A 20,773-nucleotide genomic window follows, 5' to 3' on the forward strand; every position below is an offset into this window, starting at 1 on the left:
CTTATTAGCAACCAAGGAGACTCATCCCAACCTCATAACTAAAACTCATCAAATTTCAAGCAACAGCAACCCAGTATTGACGCTGCGAAAGTACCGGAAAAGGTTAAAATGTTCGTTGGTTTGCATTTTGACCCTTCCATGATCAGCACAACTCTGGCATTCTGTTCCTACTAACACCAGACGGTTTTGTTCAGCTGGGAGACAATGTAGGAGCGTGGGAGAATTACTGCTGTCCTCGTTACCCTTCTCACGGTCGGGACAACTCTAGTATTTGATTCCGCTAACGTCTGGCTATGTTATTCAGCGGAGAGTGAGTTACAGGTGCCTGAAAGAGGTATAATTACTTTCTTTTTGTTTTTATTTTACTTTTTCATTCTTCTCCTTCATCTGCTCCTCTTCTTCTTCTTCTTCTTCTTCTCCAACACCGACACTTCATCAATAACACACTAGAATTATAATGGTGTAATAGGCAAAAATAAATCGCTAAAGAAGAGGTATGGCGAGAATATGTGGCTCTGTACCGAATTCTACGTGACACAGGTTCGTAGCGCCTCTCCTTTAGCGATCTATTTTCCACATTTCACCTTAACATTGTCTCGTATCTTATTTATATCCCTTTAATTTCGACAAACTTCCCATCAACAACGTACAAGAGAACAGTGAAGCGTAATGTCCAGAATGAGTCGCTAAAGAGGAAGCGTTACGTAAGTGGGTATTACAGGTGTGGTGGCGTGGATGAAAGATGGATGAGGAGGTGGTGAGATGGAGGGGTGAAGGTTACTGAATACTGTATGGTGTTGACTCTCTCTCTCTCTCTCTCTCTCTGGAAACCGGTCATTCAATCCATCTATCTGTCTCTATATCTATCTATCTATCTATCTGTTAATCAATATCTACCTACCTGTCTATATATCTACCTGTCTATCTATTTAACTATCTATTTATCTATCTATCTGCCTATCTATTTATCAAGTGTGTGTGGAAACCAGCCAGTAAATAATATAACGCCAGACGATTTTATTCAGCTGAAAGTGAGTATAGGAGCCTCAGAGCAATAATGATTTTTAGAAAAGACTCAGAGTATACATTTAGACGCTGTTCACCTTTGGAAATATTACAGAAAAAAAAAAAACTCACGAAATACTGGAAAAAGCAATCGGAAACTGCCTCATATCATCGCTTGTGAGGTATAGGGACTCAGGGGTAGGCTCCGATTCTTTTATTTATTCTTGCTACTTTCAGACGATTTTTCCCCAGCTTAACGGAGGGATATCAGCTTAATGGAGACTGCATCTAACCCCTCCAGTTGAATACAGTCTCTCCTAAGCTTAATGAAATCGCCAAAACTAGGAGGTATTCTAGTACGGTTAGGAAAGCATACTAACACCTCCTCCTTACCGACTTATTTCTGATTCTGCTCCGTTACTGTATTCTTGTGTGTTATTCATGCAATCTATGTAACAAAAGAAGCAAACCAGGCGATATTAATGACTGGTTTGCAGAATAAATCGCTAAGGAAGAGGTGTTAGGGAGCCTCCTGCGAGAAAACGAGTCAAAGGGATTCGAACAGACGCGTAGACACCCGACTTTCGCCCTGACTCAACCCCTTCAATCCGATGATGCGTTTCTAAGCTTCATTCCTGCTATTTCCAGACGATTTTTTTCCAGCTTGGGCAGGGTGGGTGGTGAGGGGGCGGGAGAGGGCGCTTCTTAATGCTCTATCTAATCCGCGTCATCGGGGTGAAGCGGTTAATCTCTTCCAGGCCAGCGGTTTGCATCAGCTGGGAAAAAACCGTCTTGTGGCATCAGGAATAAAGGCGGAAAAGACGCCATTGAAATAAAGTAACAGTGAGAAAGCTTGAGGATGCCGGGGTGTTGCGTGCAGGATAAATCGCTAAGGGAGGGGTGTTACGAAATCTCCAAAGCCACTCAGAATACGAACCCAGGTCACAGAGCATCGTAAACCCACCATCGCTCAACGTCGGCTGAGACTGGTAGCCACATTCCATACTTTTTGGAGCGTCTGTCGATGAATTTTGAGAATGTGAGTCTGTAAACCCTTCATTCCGGTGTGTGTGTGTGTGTGTGTGTGTGTGTGTGTGTGTGTGTGTGTGTGTGTGTGTGTGTGTGTGTGTGTGTGTGTGTGTGTGTGCTATAATTCTTGCTATCTCCTGGCTGCTTCCTTTTTCTTACTCATTTATTTATTTCTTTACTGATTTATTTATTTATTTGGGAGAATTTAATAACTTGAAAAGACATATATAAAATTCAGTAATCCTTTCAGTACGACAGGCTTTTCCTAAGGTGAATAAAATGCTGAATAAAACCGTCTGGAGATAGCAAGAATAATAAATAAACTACTTTCTCGAACTGAAAGATAATAAAGAAAAATAAAAAAAATATCTCAGGATCTAATATATAGTCACTTCCCTAAAATAAAAATCCAAAAATTATTATTACAAAAAATTTCGAATCATAATTTTTGGATTCAGGGTCGGTCATTAAGCTCGTCAGACCGAGGACGTGTATTTCTCTATGTGTGTGTGTGTGTGTGTGTGTGTGTGTGTGTGTGTGTGTGTGTGTGTGTGTGTGTTTTATTTATTTATTTTTTTTTGTTTAATCTTTCCCCCACCAGACGATTTTATTCACGCTAGGAGGGGCCCACCATTACTAGGGGGGTGAGAAAGGTTACATCTAAACCCCCCCGACCCCCCCCCTCCAGTTTGAACCTCCCCCAGTTCGAAATGCATTGCTTAAGCTGAATAAAATCGTCTGGAGGAAGCAAGAACGAAATATTATGCGTCATCGAACTGAAGAGGTGGATAAAACAGAGCCTGAGGTTTTGTCCTGCGGTGTTCATTCTCGAAATCATCACCGAAAAAAATAAGAGTTGCGATATTAACATTTTCCTATACTCCTTTCACTTTAACTAGGCGTAAAATTGCCAACTCTCCACCTTGAATACCGAGCCATAAGAAGAGATTAGCACTAGACATGGTGCTGGTCACGAAGAAGTGCCATGGTAAGGATGCAGGTGTGTGGAACTCTGTTGTCTTATTCTGCCATTTACCTGGGAAAGAACGAAACTCTCCGCCAAGTTAAAGTGAATGAACTATAGAGGACGGGTGCTGGAGAGGGATAGTGCTGGATAGGGATGCCTTCTCGTGGTGACGCCGATATGACCGGGCGGCTCCACTGCCTAGTTACACAAACATTCCTCAGTGACTTCCCTATTCCCTGGAAAAATGTTGGACTGCATGAGGAGAGCATCTTAAGCCTGCAGCCCACCTGGTTTACATTTAGATGAGCCTGGGGTTGTGCTACTACCACTACTACTACTACTACTATACTACTACTACTGCTGCTGCTACTAGTAATAATAATAATGATATACTACTACTACTACTACTACAACTACTACTACAATCTTATGGACATTATTTTAATTCTTTTCACATTACCACCAAACGCTTTGATTCCCATCTTGTACGGAAGTTGATCGACCGTTCAGACAGACGACGCATTTCTCGCTTTATTCTTGCTCTTTAATTCTTAATACCAACAGATCGGTTTACGAGGCTTAGTTGAGATTATCTGAACTGAAAGGATTATTATATACCCTTCATTAACCAGTTCAGTACCAGATCTTCCCGAAACTGAATAAAATCGTAAGGTAGCAAGAACATCAATAATACATGATCAGTTTGAAGGGGTTAAGACGACCCTCCCCCCCCAGTTTGAAAAGTCTCTCCTAAGCTGTATAAAATCTCATGGCGACAGTGAAAAATGAATAAGTAAAGTGATGCATAAAAGCGTCATCAGATTTCGTGATTGCGTTCGTCTCCCCCAGCGCATTCACTGTTGACTCACGCGACGCACACCTGAATATGAGATGTGATGAGAGGTGAGGCAGGTGGTCAGGTGTCGGGGGCAGTATTGGTAGAGCGTAACAGGGAAAACATAAAATTCTCGCCAATCAATAATTTTTCCTCTTTTCTATTTCTGGATAGTACTGTTTTTAATGCAGGAGAAATTAGGTGACGATGACGATGATGATGATGATGATGATGGTAGTAATAATGATGATGGAGCCTTGCGATCGAGTTGTTAGGGCGCTCTAGTCGGAGTAACAATCAAGCCAAACTCGTAAGTTCGGTGGGTGGAGGTTTATTGATCATGTAACACCATCAAGGAAGCAAGCTGTTTACCTACGCTTAAATTTAACAGACTGGGATAGCCAAATTTTAAACGCCAACATATTTAATGGAGTAACGTGGGACTGGCAATTACTTTATTATTATTATTATTATTATTTTAGTGACAGTACGGTAATGGACGGCATCACAGTCAGCATAATGATGATAATGTTAAAGATCAGGATGAGGATAATATTGATCAGCAAACAGTAAACACAACTGTAATGAGAAACCGGCATAACTAATTCATGAAGTGGGGAGTCATGCAATACTGTGATCAAGCCATGTGCAAGGAGGTGAATGTTGCATGACTTCGACACGCAACAAGTCACACAACCTTAGGCAATCAGCACAAAAATCGTCAGTGTATTTGCAAACATCCTTAGCAAATACACTGAAATAAACGTAAAATGGTAATAGTGTTTATTCTTGTGACTGCTAGGATATCTCAGGTCAGCAAAATCGTCCGGTTGTAGCCATAGCAGCGAGACGATTACTCTAGATTTATATCCATTTGTGTGCAAAGATTTGTCTCAGCTGAACAAAATCGTCTGGTACTAGCCCAACAAGGCATGAAGTTTCTCCAAAGCACTAAGGGGTTCATCAATTGATATTTTAATCCTCTGAAAGACTGGCTCTCTCTCCGCCGAATATTATCGTTTGGCGTTGTCTCGGGTGAAGCAGCTAAATGCCTCTAGTTCAGCTAAGACGATGAAGACTCTGGTGAAAATAGGTCTTATAAAGGGCATCGCAGGGCTGAACTTTCTTCTTAGAGGGAGAGTGACAGCCAGCCCTTCCCTGTGGTGACGAGTATAATAAAAAGCAACAGTTCGCTGACAGTCCCGTGCCCGCGTTATGTCCTGCCTTCTGTTTATCTTACTCCTCCCCGAACATCACAGTATCCCTCCTCCTCACACTCTTTTACTGTTTGTTTCATATCTCAGTCGCATAGAATTATTTCCTGTAGTACCTTTCATCGAGTTAGCAGGGAAGTGTGTGCGAAATTTTGATAGAAATAATACATACTTGAAATGATGTGCAGTGAGAGCAGTGTGTGTGTGAAAATCGTAGTAACTATGAGTGTGCCGGAGTCTGTATATATCACAGTTTGAATCAGGAAAAAAAAAATAATTAGACAAGCGAATGAGAGGACATACTACCAGCCCCCACTTTTAATGTACATCATGGCTTAGATTTCGAACCGCAGACTCAGGGAACAAGCTGATAACGAGACGATCGCGCCATTACTTAATTACTGTGACTGAAAACAATTAGGCGTGAACCAGCCTGGCCTCGAGTTAGGTGACTGTGGCGGTGCAGCTGTGTGTGTGTGGTAGGGCATCGCGGGGTTAACTTTGTCTTTGATGCCTCTTTGATGGAGGGATTTGCATAGGTGGGGCGGGGGTGGGGGTGAGGGGGCTAATGGGGGGAGGTCAGGGTGTTTGAGAGGGAGGAAGGGAGGTAATGGGTGCGTGGGAAGGGGTTAGTGGGTGAAGGTGAGGGGTGAATGGGGGATGATGTGAATGAGGAAAGGGAGAGTTAGTGAGTGGGTGAGGGGGAAGGAGAGAATGGGGAGGATAGGAGGGGATTAGTAGGTGATGGTGAAGGGTGAATGAGCCTGTGTGGGTGAGGGGGGGGGAGGTGAATCACAGGAAGAGTCAATGGGTGAGAAGAGCGAGTTAGTGGATGAATGGGAAGGAGTGTGCGGATGAGAGGGAAAGGGTTAGTGGATGACGGTAAAGGATGGATGAACTAAAATTATTGAGGCGTGGGAGGTTAGTTAGTATAGTAGTGGAGGGAGAGGGGGGGAACGCGTAAGGAGGAAGAGGAAGGGAGGAAAGGAGAGGATAAGTGAGTGAGCTAGGACAGTTGAGGGGTGGCGCTGAATGGGTGAATTAAAAGGTGATTGTGGATTAGGTAGGTTGAGTTAGAAGGGCGTGTGAGTTAGTTTGTAAGGGGGTGAGGGGTATGTCAGTGAGAGAGGTGGGTGATGGTGTTGAGAGGCGGTGATGTGGGTGAGGGACTGAAGGATGGAAGGTTGAGTGAGCCAGGATGAGTGGGTGAGGGATGAGGGAGTGAAGGACAAGGGTGAGTGAGGCAGGTGCGAAGTACCGTGTGTGGAGGAGGTGGTGGTGAGGGGTTGGGTGGGTCAGTGAAGGATGAGGGAGGAAATGACTCAGTAAAGAGGTGCAAGCGAGTATGATAAGAGAGTAGGATGAGTAAGGGATGAGTTGGTGAGTAAGGGTGAGTAAGAGTGAGTAAGGGATGGGAGGTGAGGGGTGAAGGGTGAGGGAGTGTGAGGTTATAACAAAGCAACAGTGAGTGAGGGGTAGAGGGGGAAGGGTGAGTTAGTCAGGGCGAAGGTGAGTAAATGGAGAGTCAGGGTGAGGGTGAGAAGGTGAATCAGTGAGGCAAGGAGAGAATAAGATGAGGGGAGTGGATGAAGGATGAGGGGGAGTGGATGGAGGGTGAGAGGGAGGAAGTGGACGTAGGGTGAGGGGTGAGGGGGGTATGGGGGAGTTAGTGAGAGGCGATGGGGTGAGGGGGTGAGGGGGGTGAGGGGGTGGATGGAGCTGATATCAAAGCTAGCAGGAAGTGTGTTCATGACGGCTTGTGGGGTGGGGGGAGGGGGTGGGTGAGGGGTGAGGGGCAGCATGTGAAGAAGAGAGAAGGGGGGTGGGGCGTGGGTGGGATAGAAAGGAAGAGAGAGAGACTGAAAGGAGAGAGTGAGAGGGAGAGGAAAGAGGGGAGAAGAGAATGAGCGATAAGTGGGGAGAAAAGATGAGAGGGGATACAGAGAGACAGACAGACAGACATACAGACAGACGACAGAGACAGAGACAGAGAGGGGGGGGGGAAAGAGGGAAAGATAATATATAATAAAGATAAATAACGATGCAGATAATGATGATAATGATAAGGGGAATGATGGTGTTGGGAATGACGGTACTAGTAATAATAATAATCATAACTGTGTCGATGATAACGATGAAAATGATAATGTTAAAAATAACTGTATTAAATAAGGTGATAGTAAAAACAATTGTAATGATGATGATGATGATGATGATGATGATGATGATGGTGATGATGATGATGATGGTGATGATGATGATGATGATGATGATGATGATGATGATGGTGATGATGATGATGGTCCCTGTATGACAATGGTATGGCATGTGAGGTGAATAACAATGTAGTATTAATAATCTGATTGTTAGTAAATGAATCATATGTAATAATTATAATGCTGCTGTTGCCTTAGCCTGCTGCACCCATATACCTTGCAACGTAGCGCAGCATCACAGGCAACAAGGGTCAAAATTATCCCCTTGTAAGAGAGGACGTGTGTGTGTGTGTGTGTGTGTGTGTGTGTGTGTGTGTGTGTGTGTGTGTGTGTGTGTGTGCGTGTGTGTTTAGTTTTGCGGCTCCCACACGATTTTATACAATTAAGGAAAGATCTCTGTTCTTGTGGGGGTTCATGAAGGCTGTATCTGTTAATGAAGGGGTTAATGAAGGCTGTAATTATCCCCATCAGCTCTAATAATTTCTTCTGTATGCACTAAATCGCCTGAAAGAAACAAGAATAAAATACGAAAGCAATATTTGTAGAGATGGAGTTAAGTCTACGGACACGAATAGCCAAGTTTCAGGACGTTTGCTATTATTATTATTATTATTATTATTATTATTATTATTATTATTATTATTATGTGAAGCCAGTTTGAAATGAAGGAGGGACAGGGAAGGGAGGGAGGAAGGGGAGAAGAGGCAGAGGGTCAGATAATTAATTTTGTCAAGCCTCATTCTTCCCCTGCAACACGGCCTGCGATAGTTCATGTTGCATTCATGATCTTCAACTATGCTGCTGGGTGGACAAGGAAGAAGGGGAGACAAGCTGAGTCCACCAGTCCGACCGGCACGAAAAATTAACTTCAGTCATTCCAGCTGCGAGTTGGAAGTGGTAACCCAACAATCACCAGCTACTGTGTGTGTGTGTGTGTGTGTGTGTGTGTGTGTGTGTGTGTGTGTGTGTGTGTGTGTGTGTGTGTGTGTATGAGAGAGAGAGAGAGAGAGAAATGAAAGTTAATTAATGAGAATCAATAATAATCTACTGCTGAACAGTTTCGTAGAGGTTATGTGTGTCAACGTCCTGAGGCAGCAGTACACAGGTGCAAGAGGACTGTGGAACGAATATACTTGCTTTTAAATACACCAACTGCTGGATCAACATAGCGGTGGCCCAGCACTTCAGTAATGAGTAGGGGGGAGTGGCAAACACATTACCAAACTCAGAATATATGGGTGGGGGCCTGAGGATGGTGTTAAAAAGCGTGGACTGTATAATTAGTCAAGGGTTCAGTAGCATCTAAAGGGCGGATCAGTTAAAACAAGACCGCCAACACTCCTAAGAGAATGCAAGCTGGTCTCCACACAGCTACACTACACCGACATACTTCTGTGCAAATTGGCATGATGATTAACGCAAACACAAAAACATCGAATCTCTTTACCTGCGTGTTTATATGCTTTGACGTTTGACCCAGCAGACCCCTTTAAAAGACCTTAATAAAAAAACGAAGGTGTCTGGGGATTTTGGTGCAAGCTTAAGGCGAATTGGTGAAGTAATAGAGATGTGGCGCCAAGTTGAAAAAAAAAATATTTGGAAGAAAGAGAAAGGGAGGCAATAAGGCAGCTCTATACATTTTGGTGTGATCTGTAAAATTATTTCTATGCCTCTAGCTCCTTGCATTTCCTTCAGGTTAATAAAATAAGCTTACCATTAGCAAGCAAAAAATAAATAAGCTGAAATTTGACAGTGGTCGTCCTAAATACACAGGCTTATTTCAAATCCCGTATATGTGTGTGTGTGTGTGTGTGTGTGTGTGTGTGTGTGTGTGTGTGTGTGTGTGTGTGTGTGTGTGTGTGTGTGTGTGAGAGAGAGAGAGAGAGAGAGAGAGAGAAGGGGGAAAGGTATGGTAGTAACGATTCACCTGACCTAATCAACACCAGGTAAACTTTCATAATTGTGGAAAGTCAGGTGGGTGTAACACTGACCTTATATTGTATTGTGGTGGGGGATGAGGGGGGGGGGAATATTGAGAGGTGGGTGGTGGGGAGAGGCGAGGGAGAAGGATTGAGGGAGATGGTGGTGGTATTTGGTGGAGAAGGTCAGCCTCTTGTTCCCTCGGTCCCTGGGGTGTGGGGTGAGGGGTGGAGGGGTATTGTCTTGCTCCCAATCTCAGTCTTGCTCCCTCTAATATCTTTAATCTTGTTTATTCTATCTCTATTTCCCTATCTCTCTTTGTCTTTCCCTGTCTATCTACTTGTCGAAATATATATCTGCCTGTCTGTCTCTGTCTGTCTGCCTGTCTGTCTCTCTCTAGGGGGTGAGGGGTCTCTCTCTCTCTCTCTCTCTCTCTCTCTCTCTCTCTCTCTCTCTCTCTCTCACTGTTATCTGTTTATATAAATCTATCTTTAATCATATTTATTTTTTATCTCCATATCCTCTCTCTCTCTCTCTCTCTCTCTCTCTCTCTCTCTCTCTCTCTCTCTCTCTCTCTCCGCGGCGGCTGAACTAAGAGAAATATGAGAGCAATTAATTCCCTCCACAGTCAGATGAACCCGCAAATATTGGTTCTGAGGGGAGAGAGAGAGAGAGAGGGGGGGGGGACAATCTAGTGAAGAAGGGAGATAAAAGAAGGAGGGGAGGAGGAGGAGGAAGGAAAGAAAGAAGGAATGGAGGAGGAGGAGGAGGAGGGAAAAATAGAGCAGGGGTAGAATGAAGAAAAAGGAGGAGGAACAAGCGATAGGAAGGAGGGGGAGGAAATAAAATAAAAAACTAAGGAGGAAGAAGACGAGGAAGAAGAAAGGAAAATACACGACAGGCAGACAGACAAAAAGATTAAAAAAACAATAAAATCTTCTCCCCCTCCAGAAAAATGAAAAAGACAAGACTTCATGAATGCTGTGCTTGATAATAATTCTTTTACAACAGAGAACATTTAACTTCACATGCACAGGCGATGGACGGGAAGATGGAGCGTTGATTCCATTCTGTGTAACACATTTCCCTGCGGCGATGCCAACAGGTCTATATGTGGTACACCTGAGGGAATTTTTTTTTTTCTGCTTCAAGGAAAGGTCGAATATCTGCTCTTGGAGAACTCTGAGTGATATTCTTATGAAATACAAAGTTGTTCAGCTTGAAATTATGAGTTGATTTAACATACTCGTATAATCACTTGCGTCAGCTGCCGCATCAGCTGGCTGTTAGGCGATTTTCAATTTCGCCTATAAGGAAGCACTTAGCGACTTTCTTATATAATACAAAGTTGCTCAGCCTGAAATTCTGGGCTGATCTGACATTTCAACTGTTGTATCATCTGATTCACCAGCTGATTAACTTTTAAAAATTGGCTGCAATAGTTTGGCCGCAGGTCTATGTGTGTTATTTTGATTAATCTGTTAGGTTAGGTCAGGCTGGGTTGAGTTGAGTTGGGTTGGGTTGGGTTGGGTTAGGTTAGGTTAGGATTGGTTAAATTAAGTTAGAGGAAAAATAAGAAATAAATGAAAGACTGATCCACCTGGGCAGATTACGCTTTGGTATACAGAACGGAAATCTGCTGAACCCTGATTCTTTATTAACTTATTTATTTATTTATTTTATTTATTCATTTATTGATTCGTTTATTGATTTATTTGTTTATTTACTCGTTTATCTTATTTATTATTAATTCTTTTTACCTCCAAACGATTTTATTCAGAGATAGGGTGTTTATTCAGAATGGAAATTTTGTCGACGATACTTAAATTCTCCCGCTCGAAAAATTACTCCGAGACCTTAAAAATAAATAAATAAAAAGTGTCCGCAGAATAGAATGAAAATATGTCACGGGACTGAAGGGGTTTAGACCAACTTCTCCTCGTGGCTCAGATTTTTATTTTGCACGAAAAGCAAGAAACGTGTTAAGGTTTTGTTCCTTTCTTTGGTTATCCTTCCTACAAATCTAGAGAGAGAGAGAGAGAGAGGCTAAACGTAATAAATGCACACACACACACACACACACAAATAAAGAGCTGTACCAGTTTTTAGCCAATGACTGCACATCTCCCCGCCTGAGCTGTGAAGGGTGTGATGGGCCAGAAATAAGGTTGTGGTGTGAGGCCGTGCGACACACCATTACGGGGCTGCGCTGAGGTGTGTTGGGGTGTGAGTGGCATGGCGTAATGGTGTGCGGAATGGAAATGACTCTCACACCTCAATGGCTTTAATTATCTGCCCAGCTAACTATCTCACTATCTACTCCAGCTAACTACTTTATATATTTCTGATTCTCTGTCCTTCTCTCTGTCTATACTTTAATGCCACCTTTATCTGATTGCCAGTGTTTACACATTATATACCCTCACTGGATCTTCTTCTTGCTGTCGTTGTTGTTGTTGTTTTTGTTGTTGTTCTTTGTTGCTGCTGTTGCCATAGAACGTCAACCCAGTGGACTGCATACTAAAGCTGCCTTTCTCCTGCACTTTACCATCCTCCTTTCGGGGCTAATGGGAGAATTTAATTGTGGTAAAGATGGTTGTGCTAGTGTTTGTGTTAGTGGGGGTGGTGGTGGTGATAATAATCCATAAGATGCCTGCTGATTCTCCATGTTAACCCTGAGTCTAAACCCCCAGCTACACCATACCCTCTCACAGCGTAAAGATACCGTAGCTATTTTATGCTCCTTGATCCCAGACGATTTTCTTCAGCTGTGAAAAACTAGCAGTGGACATAGAGTTAAACCTTGAGAGTCCATTGCAAGCTGAGTATTTACCCCTTATACGAGATGAATAAAAGAGTCTGGCGGTAAAATATATAGCTAAGATCACTGTCTCCAAATCCTTTCTCCCTGCCCTCACCCCCCCGCCCTCACCCCGAGTGATTCTCTCCTCTTTCTTCAAATCCTTACACCCTCTTCCCTCACCTCTCTCCCTCTCCCCTTTTCTCCCCACCCCTCATGTTCCTCCAGGCTCTCGCCCCTATTCTCAACCATTCTTCGCCTTCGTTTTCCCCTTCCCCCCCTTTCTCCTCCATTTCACGCATTTCCTTTTTTCCCTGTCTCCTTACCCCTCATCTTCACCATCGTCCACCGCCCATCTCCCCATTCTTCCCCACCCCTCACCCCCTCTCCCATTCCCCTCCCCTTCCCTCACCTTCTCTCCCCTCATCTCTCCGCAGCTCATGATCTTTCCCCTTTTCTCCCATCCCCTCACCCCATAATTTCCTCTCTAATTCCTCCCCTCCTACATACCCTCTCCCTTCTCCTCATCACCCCACCCCTGTAGGCACATACCACTATTCTCCCCACTCCTGTCCCTCATCTGATTTCCCTTTTAATATTCTCATACTCTCCCCCCTCTACAATTTACCCCTCTTCTTCCCCCTCATCACTCCCTGTTCTCCCCTTCCCTCATCCCCTCTCCCCTCTTCTCCCTCTCCCTTCACCTCCTCTCCCCTCATCACTCACGATTCCCTCATCCTTCCATTCGTCTCTAACTTTCCTTTAAAACATTCATCCTATTTTCTTCCCTGTGTCTTACTCCTTCCTTCTCCATCCTCCCTCTTCTCCTCTCTCCCCTTCCCCTTCCTCTCTCTTCTCACCCTTTCCTCCCTCCCCTTTCCCCTTCCTCTCCTACCCTTTCCCTCCCCTCACGTCTATTCCCGCGTTGTGATAAATGGCGTCAAGTTTTGCCACCAAGGACAATGTTGCCACTGAGGACAATGTTGACTGAGATACCCCCACACCCATCCTCTTACCCCCACCCGACACACCGCCCCTCAGGACATGTCGCCTCCGTGATAAGGCTACGGACAAACTTCTTATCTGTTCTTCTTCGTCTTCCTCCACTTCCTCTTCCTCTTCCTCCTCTTATTCTTCCCTCACTCCCCCCATCCATCCACCTCTCTACTCAGTCCTGTGTGTGTGTGTGTGTGTGTGTGTGTGTGTGTGTGTGTGTGTGTGTGTGTGTGTGTGTGTGTTTTGCGATGTAACCCCTTCTCTCTCTCTCTCTCTCTCTCTCTCTCTCACTCTCTCTCACACACACACACACACACACACGCACACAATCAAAATCTCGCTGCGAAAAAATTATCATACAACACGACACAGACAAATATATTAGTTACACTCTTCCAAAATCTTAATACACTTTTATTTTAACTAAGATGGTTATCAAATTATCTACTTCTCAAAAACCATCTTACTCTTCACAGCGACGATAGTAATTTCTTCGTAAGTGTCGCAGTAAAAAGATCTCTTCAAAGGGGAGTCAGTATCAGATAGAAAATTGAGTTGGGTGGAAAGATAATGTGTTTTGTGTGAATATTTTGGCTGTAAGTAATATTGTTGTTGTTATTATTATTGTTATTATTATTATCATTATTATTATTATTATTATTATTATTATTATTATTATCATTATTATTTCTCTTTGGTTCCTATGACGTACGGTGTATTATTATTATTATTATTATTATTATTATTATTATTATCATCATCCCGGTTTGGTTCGTATGACATATACAGTAACCTATTATTATTATTATTATTATTATTATTATTATTATTATTACGTCCCCTCTAGTGTGCATGACGTATTTTATTATTATTATTATTATTATTATTATTGTATCCCTCTTTGATTCGTATGACACTGAAATCTGATTCGTACCACAACTCAATTTTACTAATCACGAAGAAGTGGCAAAGGAGGTAATAAAGGCTGTATCTAAACAACACCTCCTGCTGGATCATTTTTCCTTATGGTTAATAAAATCGTCGGGTAAGGAAGCTCCCTAACACCTCTTCCTTAGTGATTTATTTTTGGATATGGCTGGTTATTATCCTTTTGTATGTAATTTACGCGGAGTATGGAGCTCCCTAACACCTCTTCCTCAGTGACTTATTTTTAGATATGGTTGGTTAATATCAGGTACGTTATTAGCAGAGTATGGCGATAATGGAAGGATTTATGGAACACAGAAGAGGACAGTTAGGTGTAATGAAAAAAATAATAAATCGCTTGGGAAAAGGTGTTAGGGAGCTTCCTCAACCAGCGAGAATGCGGGCCTTGAAAAGCGTCATCGGAGAGAAGCGGCTACGATCGGAAAGTCTACGGTGAATGCACTCCATGGACAATTTAAAACTAGTTAATTTGGCCCTCTTTTCATGAGTAAGTCGAGGTTTGGTTAGGTTAGGTTAGATTAGGTTAGGTTAGGTTAGGTTAGGTTAGGTTAAGTTAAGTTAGGTTAGGTTGGCTTAGGTTAGGTTAGGTAGGTTAGGTTAAATTAAGTTAGGTTAGGTTAGGTTAAAGTAGATGACGTTAGATGATCAGTAAATAAGGGAATAAGATTGAGTAGAATTTAAACGGGGTGCTCAAATATGGCTGGTAGTACAGAGATCTTATGTGTCCCGGATTGATTGAGTGATTGATTGATTGACTGATTGATTGATTGATTGACTGATTGACTGATTGAAGTACTAAAAACTGGAGGGTAGTAGTAGTAGTAGTTGTTCCCTAGGCAGTCTGGCCGAACAGCCCCGAGTCCCTTAGGAGGGCCATGGCCGAGACCGGGCTTTCCCCCAGAGCTCTCAAAGAGTGTATGTTGTGTTGTTGGCGTAGGTGATTGTGTGCAATGCAGTCATCCATAATGTGCTTAATAGTATGGGGTGCTGTGTTGCATCCTGGACAGGCATCAGCGACGGAGTCATCCAGCCTCTTCTGGTAGCTTAAGAGGGCTGGATGGTGCCCACATCTCAGCCTGGCCAGGTGGACCCTGTCCTCACTAGCAAGATAGGATTCAGAAGGGTGGATGTCAGGAGGCCGTGCATGCAGCTGTGTGTTGTCTTTAAGTGAAGAATGGAGCGGCGAGTGATCTGAGTGTGGATATGCTTCTGGAAGCTGGTCTGAGGTGGGCGAGGGGGGAAAGATGACAGTATTTGTGTATGGTATCTTGTGCTGCGTGTTGTTTTGATGTTCCTTGGTGTGGATGGATGTGCTGCCATGTACTGTAGTGGATGTTGTGGGTTTGTGGAGGCTGCAGCAAGAAAATGGGTGCCTCTCATGTCTAGGTGATCCTTGACTTTGAGGACTTTGGTTTCTTGATGTAGGTGGTCTGTGGGTGTAGTAGCTGTGCAGCCTGTGATTATTTTTAGGGCCCTGTTCTGTATGGTCTGTAGAGTGTTGTATTGTGTTTTGGTGAGGTTAGAAGCCCAGGCAGGGCTTGCATAATTCATCACTGAACGTATGTATTGTTTGTAGACTGTGGTGGTGGTTTCTTTGTTGTGTCCGAATGTTGTATGGGCAAGTGACCTCAAAGCACTGAGTCTTGGTGTTATTTTATTTTTAATGTTTGTGATGTGTTGTTTAAATGACATTGATGTATTGTATGTTACACCAAGGATTTTTTTTTTTTTTTTTTGGGGGGGGGTATGGGAGTGTTGTTTATGGTGAGGTGTGGGATGTGACTGTGTTCTGCTGTCAAGTTTGTGAGAAGAGTCACTGTAGATTTGGCTGGGGTTATTTTGAGCCTGCTTGTGGTGAACCATTCGTGTAGTGTGTTGAGGTAAGGTTGAATGATGTGTGCAGCTGTGTTTGCGTTTTGGTGCGTACATGTAAGTGTTATATCATCTGCATAGGAAGCTATGTGTATCTGTGGTGTGTGGGGTGTGGGTACGTCGTGCATGTATAGGTTAAAGAGTGTAGGGGACAAAACAGATCCTTGGGGGACGCCGCTTGTGAGGGTAATTCTGTGTGGTGTTGAGTGTGAGAGGCGGTTTGTTGTGTGATGTGGTGTGGTGTGGTGTGGTGTGGTGTGGGAGGGTGATATTATGTGGTGTGATGTGGGAAGGGAATTTTGTGTGGTGTGGTGTGAGAGGGTGATATTGTGTGGTGTGGTGTTGGAGGGTGCTTTTGTGTGGTGTGGTGTGGTGTGGGAGGATGATTTTGTGTGGTGTGCTGTGGTGTAGTGCAGCAGGGTGATTTTGTGTGGTGTGGTGTGGTGTGATATGAGACTGGTATAATGCGTGGTGTGATGTGAGACTGGTATAATGTGTGGTGTGATGTGAGACTGGTATAGTGTGGTGTGGTGTAAGACTGGTATAATGTGTGGTGTGATGTGAGACTGGTATAATGTGGTGTGGTGTGATATGAGACTGGTATAATGTGGTGTGGTGTGATGTGGGACTGGTATAATGTGTGGTGTGATGTGGGCCTGGTATAATGTGGTGTGGTATGATTAAACACAAGCCTGTTATAATTCTGCTGCCATGCAATTCAAAGCTCTACAATAAAGAAAATATAAGTAACTAAGAAAAGATTTAATAAGTATAAATAAAAAAAAAATAATACAAACACTAAAACATGATATTCAAATTTAATAAGTAGCGCAGAAGACACTATCGAGGTGCGAGATATAAAATAAATCGCTAAGGAAAGTGTGTAAAGGTATATCGTGACAAAAATGATCCGTATTTCCTTTTCACCTCTAAGTACTCAGTCAAATTTATATTATAGAATTTTTGTTTTTATTTCACCACTAAACACTTCTTCAATCTCAAAGTAATTTTTATGTATACTTTAATAATACGATTCATTTTAAGAGTAAATGGGAGGCTCCATAGCAATTGACAATTAGCGATTTATGCTGCCTATCACATTTTTAGCATAGGCTCACGTGTTACCTATATCGTTATCATATCGACATCGTTGGCATCAATAACAGAAAATAATGAATGAAATATTTAAGTACATGAATTAATAAGTAAATAAATTCCAGTGAGGTGTTTCGAAATCCCTAAATTCACTTATAATCCGCCCCCAAATCCGGATTACTCAATATGTACATCAATGTCATCTGAAGGGTATGGAAGACAAGGATAATAATATTTGTTGTGGAAGCTTCAGGGCCTTCAGTCAGTGCCCTCAGTGTGGTGTGGTGTAGGAGGGTGATTTTGTGTGGTGTGGTGTAGGAGGGTGATTTTGTGTGGTGTGGTGTAGGAGGGTGATTTTATGTGTGGTGTGGTCTGAGAAGGCGGTATGATGTGATGTGTGGTGTAGTGTGGGAGGGTAAGTTTATGTGTGGTGTGATGTGAAAGGGTGGTATGTTGTGTGGTGAGGTATGGTGGTGTGGTGTGAGAGAAGGGTATGGTTTGGTGTGGTGTGGATGCTCTCAAGTCGCTGAAGTCTACGGGAGTGAAGCACCACGCGTCCGCAAATCGTTAGAGACAGACGGACAGAGGCGCTCCTATAGACACTCCCGCATTTGAGAGAGAGAGAAACAGCTGTCTTTCTTAATCCCATGAACCTGATGTCTTTCTCATGCGGCTTTATTCTCGCTGCCTCCAGACGATTTTATTCATCTTGAGGGAGAAACTCTGTAGTGAAGGGGTTTGTGAAGGCTGTACGTAACACCACAAAAGAAAATGCTGAGAGAGAGAGAGAAAGGAGGGAGGAAAATTAATAACGTCATCGTATTGAAAGGGTTAACACACAGCTCCTATGACCCAATCTAAGCTTAATAAAAATCGCTTGACACTGGCTAGAATATGATATTAGAATTTTTCCCATTATAAGAGTGTTAATGGACTAGTTACACAGCTCCTATACCTCTCAGCTGAAAAAAAAAAATCGTCTGGCTTTTGCTGCAATGAAATGCTAAGAGCTGTCCCTACCATGAGAGGGTTAGTAGTAACAGTATAAACACTCTGGATCCTATGAAACAGTTGAATAAAATAGTCAGTCATGGGGTGGAATGAAATATTAGAGTTATCCCAAACGTTTAGAGGGTAAACAAATTTTGAGGCGGGTTCCAAAGGCGATAGAAGTGTTACGTAGAAAATTTAAAAGAACTATTATTATCATTATTATTATTATTATTATTGCTATTATTATTATTATTATTATTATTATTATTATTATTATCATCATCATTATCATCATTATTATTATTAGTATTATTATTAGTATTATTATTACTCGCCCGGGTTATGTAAAGGGATATCTGATACAAATAAATCCCTTCACTCCTACCAAGTATTTCAGATTTTATTGTTCCTTTCCCAGGGCGACTTCATACAGTTTAAGACAGCAGGTGAGCAGCGGTTAATGAGGGTTGTGTGTAGCGCCTTCAGTTAATAAGTCTCTTCTCTCAATCGGAAGAAAATTCTCTGGAAAGAGTGTGAATAAAACTAGAAAATAATAAGAGTTCATATCTCCACCAACACCAAGGAAATTAATGATTCCCTGCTGCAATTCCTCTTTTTTTTTTTTTTCTTTTTTCATTAGACCAATATTTTTACCATTTCATATACCCAGTTATTTCTTCTGTCTTAGTCTACCCTGTTACACAAAATCAGAGAGAGCACACCTCCACCAACGTCAGGAAAATTTATGACATTTTCCTGCGTCCAGATCCGGGTTCACCTCAAAATCTAATCAGCCTCTTCCTTGACCCACTGTCCACCTATCCACCAAATTTTATCGAAATCCAATGAAAACTTTAGGAGACATCTTGTACACAAACATACACAGATGAATACATAGCTTTCGTCCAAACCCGATGGCGGAGGTAATGAAGTAGCACATCCTCGGCCTGAAAGGGTTAATCCTTCCAGTACCTGGCTTTCCCTCAGCTGAATAAAACAGGCATAGGCTAGCCGCAACAACACACCCGAGTGACGTTACGACACTCAGGGCGATAACACCTTCCCTATTAAGCAGTCTTCTTCTTCCCCTTCTTCTTCTTCTTCTTCTTCTTTCTACGGCTAGATTATTTCACTAAATTATGGAGGGGTTTAAATCAGCGCTGGGTCATTGAAGGTACTATTTAACCCCTCCCGATCGAAAAGGCTCCTGGAAGCTGAATAAAACCGTCTGGAGGTAACATGAATAAGTGAAAATGTGGGAGCACCAGATTTTAGAGTTTAAAATGTTTGAAAAAGTGAAGTTAGAATACACGAATTTATTAAACGAAATAGAAAAAATTAATAACGACTGAAAAAAATATTGCCTTCGTACGACAGCGGTATGACTGCTATTTATTTATTTATTTTTTTCTTTACTTTTCAGCCATGCCATTGGAATACGAAAATTTGCAGCTATACTCCTGTCACTCCAACCTCGGGGATAACTGCCATCTCTCCACGTTGAATGTTGAGTTGTAACAATAGAAGCCGTTGCTAGTCACGAAGAAGTGCCATGGAGAGGATGTAAAGCCGTAGTACTGTCTTTTTCCGCCCGTGAGCTACGTGAAATAAGCTACAAAGGACCGTCTGAGCCAAATAAAGGTGAATGGACTACAGCGACAAAGATCGTGTTCTTGTGGGGTTTGTAGGCTTCGGTAGCATCTCCTTTTTCGCGATTTATCTTGTACTGTACATCACACCTTAACTCTCTCATGGTCCGGGCAACTCATCCAATACTCTGTCCACTTTACCTTGGCCTAAAATTGTCATCTTTCCATCTTCAATGATGAGTTATAACAAGAAATTAACACTACAATATGATGCTAGTCACGAAGAAGTGCTTAAAAAAAAGGGGTATCGTCTTTTTCTGCCAATGATATATGTAAAATATGCTGCAAAAAGATGAAAAATTGGGTCAAGTTAAAATGAATGAAATATAGTACTATAAGCCAGGTAACGTCAACCGATTTTATTCAGCTGAGGGTGAGTCATAGGAGCCTGAGAGACATAAGGAGTCACCCTCGCACTTCTTCCTTACTAGCATTTTTCTACCTTAACCCTTTGAATCCAGCGACTCGTTTTTTTCCTCACTACCAGACGATTTCATACAGCTTTGGAGATTATTTTTTTTAGATAGAGTGGTTAGACGGGGCCTTCATCAACCCCTGCCAGCAATGAAACTCTTCCCTGACTCAAAATCGTCTGGTGGCGGCCTGAGTAAAATAAAATAATAAAATGCGTCATCGTAGTGAAGGGATTAAAAATAGTCTGTCGCAGGACTTCCCCTCCTCAAATGGCAAATCTACTTTATCTACCAGACCTCGTGCAGTCGATAGGCATTAATCTATTTTCACTGATTAATCTATTCTATTATATTATTTATGCAGTCAACGTCAACATCCGAGAAACACCAAATAATAATAATAATAATAATAATAATAATAGTGTCTACTTTGCAATATAAAACTGGTTGCATCCTACTTGGTTTTGGAGATTCGTTGCACTTCTTCCTTAGCGATTCATTCCTCACATTACGCTTCAGTATAAAGTCGGTAAATTTTTCATGACATTACGGTACATACACGGATTCACTACTGTTAGCAGCGGACGCGTAAATAATTAACAGGAAAATGAAAGTTTTACTCTATACATTCCTTTTGTAGTAATAACTAATTTATCCTGACCTAACTTACCCTAGCCCAATCTAACCAAGCCTTTCTCAACCTAGCCTAACGTAATCCAACCAAAGCTAGGCTAACCTAATCTAACCTAAGTAAATCTATTCTAACCTAACCTAACGTAACCTAATCTAACCTCACGTAACCTGATCTAACGTAACCTAAC

The sequence above is a fragment of the Coenobita brevimanus genome, chromosome 111, assembly GCF_032717465.1.
Source record: "Coenobita brevimanus isolate Jiangsu-jjx chromosome 111, ASM3271746v2, whole genome shotgun sequence".
Taxonomy (NCBI): domain Eukaryota; kingdom Metazoa; phylum Arthropoda; class Malacostraca; order Decapoda; family Coenobitidae; genus Coenobita; species Coenobita brevimanus.